This window comes from Astatotilapia calliptera, chromosome 8 (genome assembly GCF_900246225.1).
Source record: "Astatotilapia calliptera chromosome 8, fAstCal1.2, whole genome shotgun sequence".
NCBI classification, from domain to species: Eukaryota; Metazoa; Chordata; class Actinopteri; order Cichliformes; family Cichlidae; genus Astatotilapia; species Astatotilapia calliptera.
Window position 1 is genome coordinate 21,152,653 of NC_039309.1, and position 10,066 is coordinate 21,162,718.

The following is a 10,066-nucleotide window of genomic DNA, read 5'->3' on the forward strand; positions in this document are numbered from 1 at the left end:
GAGTTTCTTTTATTGAATTTCAAGGTACTTTATATGTTTACATGACGAGAAACCCATCATCCAATGTTCCCCTATAAGCAAACACTTGGTGACCATGGGGAGGAAGAACTCCCTTTTAACAAGTGACCTCAAGTGGAAGGTGAAGGACAAGAAAGGAGGATGCAAAGAGGAGCATAGTGAGGCTATGAACACCAAAGAGGATTAAACAGAAACTACAGGAGAGAGAAGACAAACCTTAATGACTCACAGTAGTATATTATATGTTTGAGGAGGGAAAAGAGGCGAGTGAAGGGTAAGTGCATCAGAATAAAACATTAATTTGTACAGCACTTTACAAAACAGTTACAACGTGCTTAAAATAGTTCAACCAAAAGAAAGTGCTCATTGTGTCAAAATAAAGCTCAAAGATCACAACCAGACTAGGGGCATAATACTTACATAATACTTAATGTTGGACGACAGATTTCCATGTTTTTCCAAGCCACTGGCCACCTTTGGGTCAGACAAATAACTGGAGACTTGATATTTGGAATCACTGAGCTAAAAGATCTTTTGTGACACCCATCACGTAACATCAGGCAAAGTCCCCCAGCAATCTGACCCTGTGCTAAGGGATGGTTCATGGTCACCTGATCCAGCCCAAACTCTGAGCTTTATCAAAAAGGAAAGTTTGAAGTGTAATCTTGGAAGAAAAGAGGACATCTCTGTTTCCCAAATCCAAACCGGAAGCTGGTTAGAAACTCGGAACCACAAGTAAGCCAACAGTGTGAACTTAACAGGGCGGCAACAAAGAAGCACTAATATGAGGAAAATACAACCTCTCGTTATTTGTTTCTGGTACATGTTAGTAACTGTGATTCGGCATTTTTGGCCAACTGAAGACTTTTCAAGGAACTTTTAGAACAGCCTGAATTACAGTTGGAATTACAGTAGTCCAGCCTTAAAGTAATATGGCTGCCTCTACCTAAGCCAGTTCTGGTTTTGAGCTCACCTCTCAAATTCATTCTGATATAGTTAGAAGTCTGACTAAACCCTGATATTCTGTCTAGTTCAACCATTACTGCAAAGGGAAGCTAATGAAATCCCCGCCTGCTACGGTGGTCTTTGGACCCCCTCTTTGACAGCCACACCCTGTGTAGCTTCTGTAGGACAGTAATATCTCCAAAGCAGGACACGTATTAGGCATGTGAGGAGTGCTAGTGGAGAGATCAGAAACAGCCTGGGGAAACGGCACCTCCCTATTTTCATCTCATGATGCAACCTTATGGTAACCAGAGGGCTGTTTCCTGCAAAGAATCAGTCACGGGGAGCACTGAGGCACAAAATGTACAAAATAAATCAATAGTAGAGGGTTATTCCTGTAAAGGAGCAAAGGGGTCCTGAAATGATTTGTCTACAATCCTTTGCAGCATTTTACATTCTGTTGGAGGGCCAATAAAGTATTTTGAGTGTTGTCATTATATCGTGCAGCACAGAGCTGAATATTGTGCTGATGTTTTGTGATATGAGGCCACAGGCATGAGTCAAAAAGGAGATGACTAGCAGGTGATGTTTGTTTTCGTAAACAACACATTGATATTAGAAGTGGGACTCTTCTTGCACTGCATAGCTGCCCCCCTCTGTACTGGACTCATGCTGCATTCATGTGTAGCTTGTAAACTCAACATTCAGTTGTTTTTATGGTTGCTGTTGTAAGCTAAAGCATGGGGCATACTGCCACTTGGATCTCAGCAAAATACCATTTAGATCTGTATCAGACTCCAGACTTGTTTTTAAAGATAGAATCCATAAGACAAATAATACTGTCACGGTTTAAGTTATATTCTTTGATTTATTGTTTTTCATGGGTTTGGTTTTCTTTATTGTTTTCTGCTTGTGTTACTTTTATAGTTTCTAGTTCACTGTATCTTCCCTCTGTTCCACGTTTACTTACTCTCGTCTCCGTGTTTCATGTTCCCTTTGTTCCCCTTATCAGTCACGTCTCCACTTCACAGTGTCTAGTCTGCGTCTTTGTGAAGGTTTCATGTTTCCTGTTTTATTTTGATAGTTTCTTGTCCTGTGTTCAGTGCATTCAGGTTTGTTTCCTCCCTGTCTTGTTATGTCAGATTAGACCTAGCTGTGTTTCCCTCCTGTTTCCCATTCCCTCGTTACTCCCTTGTGTGTTTAAGCCCTGTGTTGTCCTCTGTCCGTTGTTGCATTGTACCATCCCATGTGCTGTAAGTTTCGCTGTGCTTCTGGTTTCTATCATTCTTAGTTCTGTGCGCCTTATTTTCTAGTGATTCTAGTTTCCATGTTCAGGGTTTTGGTTTGTTTTTTGTAAAGTTACTTTATGGAGGATTTTTCTCAGCGAGTAAAGCTGCTGCTTTAAGTTTACGTTCCGTGTACGAGTCCTGCATTTGGGTCCATCCTGCCTGCCATACATGACAAATACTAAGCGGAGTTTTCTTTTATAATTTGCTGTCCACATGATGAAATTAGTCTTGGAATGAAATGCTACACATGGATAGCCACCACCATAGTAATAGCAACATAAGGACCTTGGAAATTGATCACTCGAGAACAAAACAAGTATTTGCAGAATCACTAATATGTGTACAAACAAAGCTGAAGCTGCAATGGCCAGAACTAGATAGCATTATGAATTTGGTAATAAGACTGGCAAACTACAGCAGATATTTAGAAAACCCAAAAGATATAAATCTGGAATTTAAAAACTAATATCAAGCCTTATATGAGACCGACTATGATAGTGACAGTACTGAAATAAAACAATTTCTAAGTGAATTACCTCTGCCAAAGATTAGCACAACAGATAAACACATATTGGAGAAAGAAACATCAGAGGACGAGTTTCTTCTCGCTGTTAAATTGTTACAAAACAAAAAAGCCCCAGGCCCTGATAGATTTCCGACTGAATACTTCAAGACTTAACAAAAATCTACTAACCCCTCTCACAAACACGATCAAGAATACTTTTCAAAAGGCGGCACTCCCTCGGTCTTTAGTGCCTGCAACAATAATATGACTTCCCAAACCTGGGAAGGATTAACAGAGGTAATTTTAGGCCCCTCAACCTCCTCGAGTCAGACTATAAGGTATTGCCTAATTTTTATAGCATTTCAAATAGAAAAAGTTATTTCTAAAATTATTCAAGCAGACCAAACAGATTTTGTTAAAAACAGGCAAGCAGCTGATAATGTTCGGAGGCTGTTTCATATAATTGAAACTTCTAAAATGAGAGCTTCCCTTGGTGATATTATCCATGGATGCTGAGCAGGCGTTCGACAGAACTGAACCTAGCTCTCTTTTTGAGACTAAGGGTCATGAATTTTGGGGACTCCTTTATTAGATCTGTTAAAAAGCTTTTCAATGGTCCCAGATCCTGGATTTTGACTAATGGAGTTCTGTCGGACGCCTTCACATTGTCCCGTGGTTGTAGGCACGGATGTCCAAGCTCGCCTGCCTTGTTTTACATAGTTACAGAGCCATTAAAGGTGGGATTTATTTTCATCTTTAAGGCTAATATCTTATAATTAGCATCACATAACTGTGTTTTATACTTTATTGCACACAGTTAAACATTGTAGAGTAGTATTAGAAGTAGGTGGCTATACTATAGTTTAGTATAGTAGTACAGTAGAGGAGCCCCCTTCTCTAAGGAATTTGAGGAGTGAAGGCACCAGAAGGTAAACATAGTCGTAACTGTCTGCCTTTCTCTTTATGCAGGTCTGACAGGAGGGTAAGAGGTGGTTGCCATGGTGATGGTTAAAGAGGCATCTCCAAATAAGGAGATGCCAAGAAAGTTGCGGAAGAAGAAACGTGAGCCAACATCAGACCTAAGCCCACCCTAAACTGTTTTGACCAATCACCTTAGTATCACACAAAATGAAAAGTGTTTACTTCCTAGGCGTGGCAGCCTTTGTCTCTGAGCCAGAGAGAGGAGGTCCATGGTGCCATGTAAAACTAGTTTGAAATTCTAACCGTTTTGTTTATAAATTGGGAAAACTTATAATAGGAGCATATTTGTCTTCTCTCTCATAAAAAACCCTACATTAGTCATTGCTATTTGTTCAAAATTCTCCATTACAGGCTTAAAAATAGGCACGAGGAGCATAAACTGGACTTTATGCAGATGATCTATTAGTATTTATAGCTCAACTGAACAATTCCTTTCCATTTTTTTCTTGCACGCCTCAAATCATACAGTGCAGTTTCAGGCTCTAAAATTAATTACACTAAGAGTGAAGCATTTCCAATTAACATGACAGAACAGATCAGATACTGCCTGGGTAGTTTCAAATACCTCGGTATAACTGCTTGTTCCTCACTTGACAGAATCTACCAAGAGAATTATATGTCATTAATTCATAAATCTAAAGCAGAGCTGCAGAGGTGGCTGGATTTTCTTCTCTCCTTAATTGGTAGAGTTAACACAATTAAAATGAGTCTTTTACCTAAATGTATCCACATGTACTTTCACTGTATTCCCTTAAAGGTACCAGCCTAATTTTTTAAAGAATTAAAAAGGGCAATATTTTTATTCTTATGGCGAAAAAGGTATGTGACCAGACTTCCCCTGTGGTGTGATTATTTACATCTTTGTTTTAGACTGAAAATAATTCCACGGGGAAGCTTTCAGTTAGAAAAATGTAATAAGAAAGCAATGCTTTAAGTCCCTACAAATATTGATCAGAACAGCTCACAACCCGGGGCTCTGATCTAAGATCTGGGTTAAGGGTTTCACTAGTCAGCTGCTAAGTTCCATTCATTTTCTTCCGCTTATGTGGGGCCGGGTCGCGAGGGGAAGCAGCCCAAGCAGAGAAGCCCAGACCTCCCTCTCCCCAGCCATCTCCTCCAGCTTGTCCGGGGGAATACCAAAGCGTTCCCAGGATATAATCTCTCCAGAGTTTCCTGGGTCTGTCCCGGGGCCTCCTCCCCGTGGGGCATGCCCGGAAATGTCACCCAAGAGGCGCCCAGGGGGCATCCTTGTCAGGTGCCTGAACCACCTCAGCTGGCTCCTTTCGATGTGGAGGACCAGCTGCTCTACTCTGAGCCCCTCCCGAATGGCTGAACTTCTCACCCTATCTCTAAGAGAGAGGCCAGCCACACTTTTCTGAAGCCCATTTCCGCTGCTTGTATCAGCGATCTCGTTCTTTCGGTCACTACCCACAGCTCGTGGCCATAGTTGAGAACAGGGAGGTAGATCGACCAGTAAACTGAGAGCTTCGCTTTTACACTCAGCTCTCTCTTCACCACAACACTCGCTCCCTTCTCCCGTCACTCGTGAACAAGACCCAGAGATACTTAAACTCCTCCACTCGGGGCAGGAACTCGTCCCCAACCCAGAGTGGGCACTCCACCCTTTTCCAACTGAGGACCATGGCCTCAGATTTGGAGGTGCTAATTCTCATTCCCACCGCTTCACACTAGGCTGCGAAACGTTCCAAGGCGAGCTGGAGGCCATCACCCGAAGAAGCCAACAGAACCACATCATCTGCAAAAAGCAGAGATGAAATCCTGAGACCACCGCTCACCACTAGGTTCGACTAACGGACGAACACTCCTCTCCAGCACCCTGGCATAGACTTTCCTAGGGAGGCTGAGGAGTGTGATTCCCCTGTAGTTGGAAAACACCCTTTCTTAAAGATGGGGAACACCACCCCGGCCTGCCAGTCCAGGGTTACTGCCCCTGATCTCCACGCAACATTGTAGAGACGTGTCAACCAAGACGGCCCTACAACATCCAGAGCCTTCAGGAACTCGGGGTGGCAGAGCCTCCCCAGGGGCTCTGCCACCAAGGGGTTGTTTAACTGCCTCGGTGACCTCGCCCCCAGAGATTGGTGGGTCATCCCCTTCGTCCCCAGACTCTGCTTCCACCACGGAAGACGTGCCAGTAGCTGCTAAGTTAAATGATAAAAAGTTGTTAACACTTTACTTTTGGACACACAGAAGTCGCCTTTTAAGTCTCACAATGGAAACAAGCCTTTCTGTTTTTCTATCTGGGCAGTATCCTTTGAAGGCATTTCATACATTTTCACTGCTATGCAGATGATGCCCAGCTATATCCATGAAGCCAGATGACACAATTAATTAAACTGCAGGAATGAGACACTAAAGACCTGGATGACCTATAATTTCCTGGATCTACACTACCAGTCAAAAGTTGCACACACCTTCTCATTTAAGTTTTTCTTTATTTTCATGACTATTTACATTGTATATTTTCACTAAAGGCATCAAAACCACGAACGAACACATATGGAATAATGCAGAATTTTATATTTTAGACTCTTGAAAATAGCTGCTCTTTGCTTTGATTACTGCTTTGCACACCTTTGACATTCTCTCAATGAGCTTCATGAGGTCGTCACCTAAAATGGTTTTCCATTAGTCCTGAAGGAGTTCCCAGAGATGCTGAGGACTTGTTGGCCCTTTTGCCTTCTCTCTTCACCCCAAACCATCTCGACTGGGTTTAGGTCAGGTGACTCTGGAGGCCAGGCCATCTTGCACACCACAGTTGTGAATAAATCCCCAACAGCATCACCACCAAAGCACCCCCACACCATCACACCTCCTCCTCCATGCTTCACAGTGGGAACCATGGATGTAGAGACCACCCGGTCACCTTTTCTGTGTCGCACAAAGACACGGCGAGTGGAACCGATGATCTCAAATTTGGATTCATCAGACCAAAGCACAGATTTCCACTGGTCTAATCTCCATTCCTTATGTTTCTTGGCCCAAACAAATCTGTTCGCTTGTTGCTTTTCCTTAGCAACAAGCAGTAGTGGTTTCTTAGCAGCTATATGACCATAAAGATCTGATTCATGCAGTCTCCTCTGAACAGTTGATGTAAAGATGTGTCTGCTACTGGAACTCTGTGTGGCATTTATCTGGTCGCTGACTTGCAATTTCTGAGGTTGGTGACTCGGATGAGTCGGATCAACAGCAGAGGTGACTCGTGGTCTTCCTTTCCTGGGGATGTCTTTATGTGAGCCAGTTTTTTGTGCACTAAAATCCCCCACAGTCCCGCGATGCATTGTCCTACAAAGCCAAGGCGAATGTTCCTCGTGTTTGAAAACAGCTGAGCAATTTCACTTCAGAGCAGGGACCACAGCAACCTGGTCCCAGGAGGACAAGAAGAAGCCTCCCATCTCCGTCTCGTCCCTCCACCAGGCTCGTCCATTCACAGCTCTGCCCTGCTGTCGATCACATGCGTTATTTCCCACTGTCGCCATTTCTGCTGTCAGGACTGGGTCGGCATCCTCACACGAGCCGTCTCACCTGACAATCGGGCGACAGGTCCTTCCTTCACACGCTTGGCTTCCACGCAGTCCTTCCTTTTCATATCTGGGCCTACCCTCTTCTTTATCATCAGGAAAGCTAAGGCTGCCCATCAGGAAAGCTAAGGCTGCCTATAGGAGGAGGATTGAAGATCACTTTGCTGACAACGACCCCAGAAAAATGTGGCAGGGGATCAATCACATTACCAACTACAGAAGCAATAACCAGGCAACATCTGATGCCTCACTGGCTGAGGATCTAAACCGTTTCTTCGCCCGCTTTGAGACGACCAGGCCCTCAGCTGCCACACCACTTCCACCCGCCCCCAGCACTGGCACACTAACACTTAGGGAGCACCAAGTGAGGTGTGTTCTAAGGTCAGTGAATCCCAGGAAGGCGGCAGGTCCTGATGGAATACATGGAAAGGTTCTCAGAGCATGTGCTGACGAACTGACCGGAGTCTTCACTAAAATCTTCAACCTTTCCTTGTCATCAAACACCGTCCCGCCCTGCCTCAAAACCTCCACCATCATCCCCATCGCCAAGAAGACAGCTGTGGCCAGCCCAAATGACTACAGGCCTGTTGCACTTACGCCTGTAGTGATGAAGTGCTTTGAGAGACTGGTCTGTCAGCACATCAGGGCCGGTCTGCCTCCCACTCTGGACCCCCACCCATTTGCCTACAGGACAAATCGTTCCACCGAGGACGCTATCACCATAGCGCTCCACACTGCGCTGAGTCACCTGGAGCACCGAGGAAGCTATGTGAGAATGCTCTTTCTGGACTTCAGCTCAGCATTCAATCATATCATCCCGGAGATCCTGGTCCAGAAACTGTCTCACCTGGGACTCTCCACCCCCATCTGCCTCTGGATCAAGGACTTCCTGACAAATAGACCACAGTCTGTCAGACTCGGCCCCCACCGGTCCAGCACCATCACACTCAGCACCGGGTCTCCACAAGGATGTGTTTTGAGTCCCCTCCTGTTTACGCTCTACACATCCGACTGCTCCCCTACCCATCTCTCAAACACCATCATAAAGTTCGCGGATGACACCACAGTGGTTGGACTCATCTCAAGGGGGAATGAGTCGGACTACAGAGATGAGGTCAACAGACTGACTGAGTGGTGTTCAGTTAACAACCTCCAACTGAACACCACGAAAACTAAAGAACTTATCTTGGACTTCAGGAAGGGCAGAGCAGACCCGGCCCCACTTTACATTCACGGGAGCTGTGTGGAGAGGGTACACTCCATGAGGTTTCTGGGCATGCAGATATCTGATGACCTCTCCTGGACTGCAAATACTACAGCGGTGGTTAAAAAGGCCCAGCAGCGTCTCCACTTTCTGAGAGTGCTCAGGAGGAACAACCTGGAGGAGAGGCTGCTGGTGACATTTTACAGAGCCACCATAGAGAGCATCCTAACGTACGGCATAACAACATGGTATGCAGGGTGCTCAGCTGCGGACAGGAAAGTACTGCAGAGGGTCATCAACACAGCCCAGAAGATCACTGGCTGCTCTCTGCCCAGCCTGGAGGTCACTGCAAACTCTCGGTACCTCAGCAGAGCTGGCAATATCATCAAGGACCACTCTCACCCCAGCAACCAACTGTTTGAACTATTACCGTCAGGCCGACGGTACAGGTCACATAAAACCAGGACAAACAGATTCAGGGATAGCTTCTTTCCCAGAGCTATCACCGTAGTAAATAAGCACAAAAACAATTCAACCTATTCCATACCGTCACTGTCATTATATTATGCTGCTATTCATACTGTCATCATATTAATGCTGCTATCCTGTATATATTGTACATACTATTGTTTGAGTACTTACGATTGTTTTTTTGTACTTTTTATATTTTACATTTATATTTATTATTGAAACTTGCACCAAGGGAGTGGCACTCCAATTTCGTTGTACTCTGCACAATGACAATAAAGGCTATTCTATTCTATTCTATTCTATTCTATTCTATTCTATTCTATCAAGTCCATTTGACAGCTAGTAGGCCGCAGTGGATTAAAAAAAATATCATACAAAACACTAAAAATGTCCAATATAATCCAAAAAAGATCTACGCTCACAAATAATACCAGTTATAAAAGACAAATACAAATTTCCATTGTGTGATACACACTATCTCTAAAATTAGAAACATTCTGTCTCCAAGTGATTTAAATGTAACAATTTTACAATCTTTCTCCTCACATACAAAGTCTTGAATAACCAGGCCCATCTTTACCTCACAGTAACATATCACCCCAGAAGAGCAATTCACTCTCAGACTGCTCCCTTACCTTTGGTTCCTAGGGTATTTAAAAGTAGAATGGGAGGCAGAGCCTTCTGCTCTCAGGCCCCACTTCTGTGAAACCAGCTCCCAGTTTGGATTCAGGAGACAGGAACCCTCTCACCCTCGCCCTACTTTTAAGATTAGGCTTAAATTTTCCATTTTGATAAAGCTTACAGTTATGGATGGATCAGGTGACCTTGAATCCTCCCTTAGTTACACATCAATAGCTCTATGCTGCTGGAGGTTTCTCATGACACACTGAATGTTTCTTTTTCACCCTGTTTACACTCGCTATGTGTTTATACATCACGCTATATTTAATTGTTAGTTTTTATTAATCTCTAGCTCTCTTGTGTCTTTTGTCCTTTCTTCTTCCTTCCACCAGAACCAGGCCGTCCCGCCCTGAGCCTGGTTCTGGTGGAGGTTGCTTCCTGTTAAAAGTGAGTTTTTCCTTCCCATTGTCACCAAGTGCTTATTCATAGG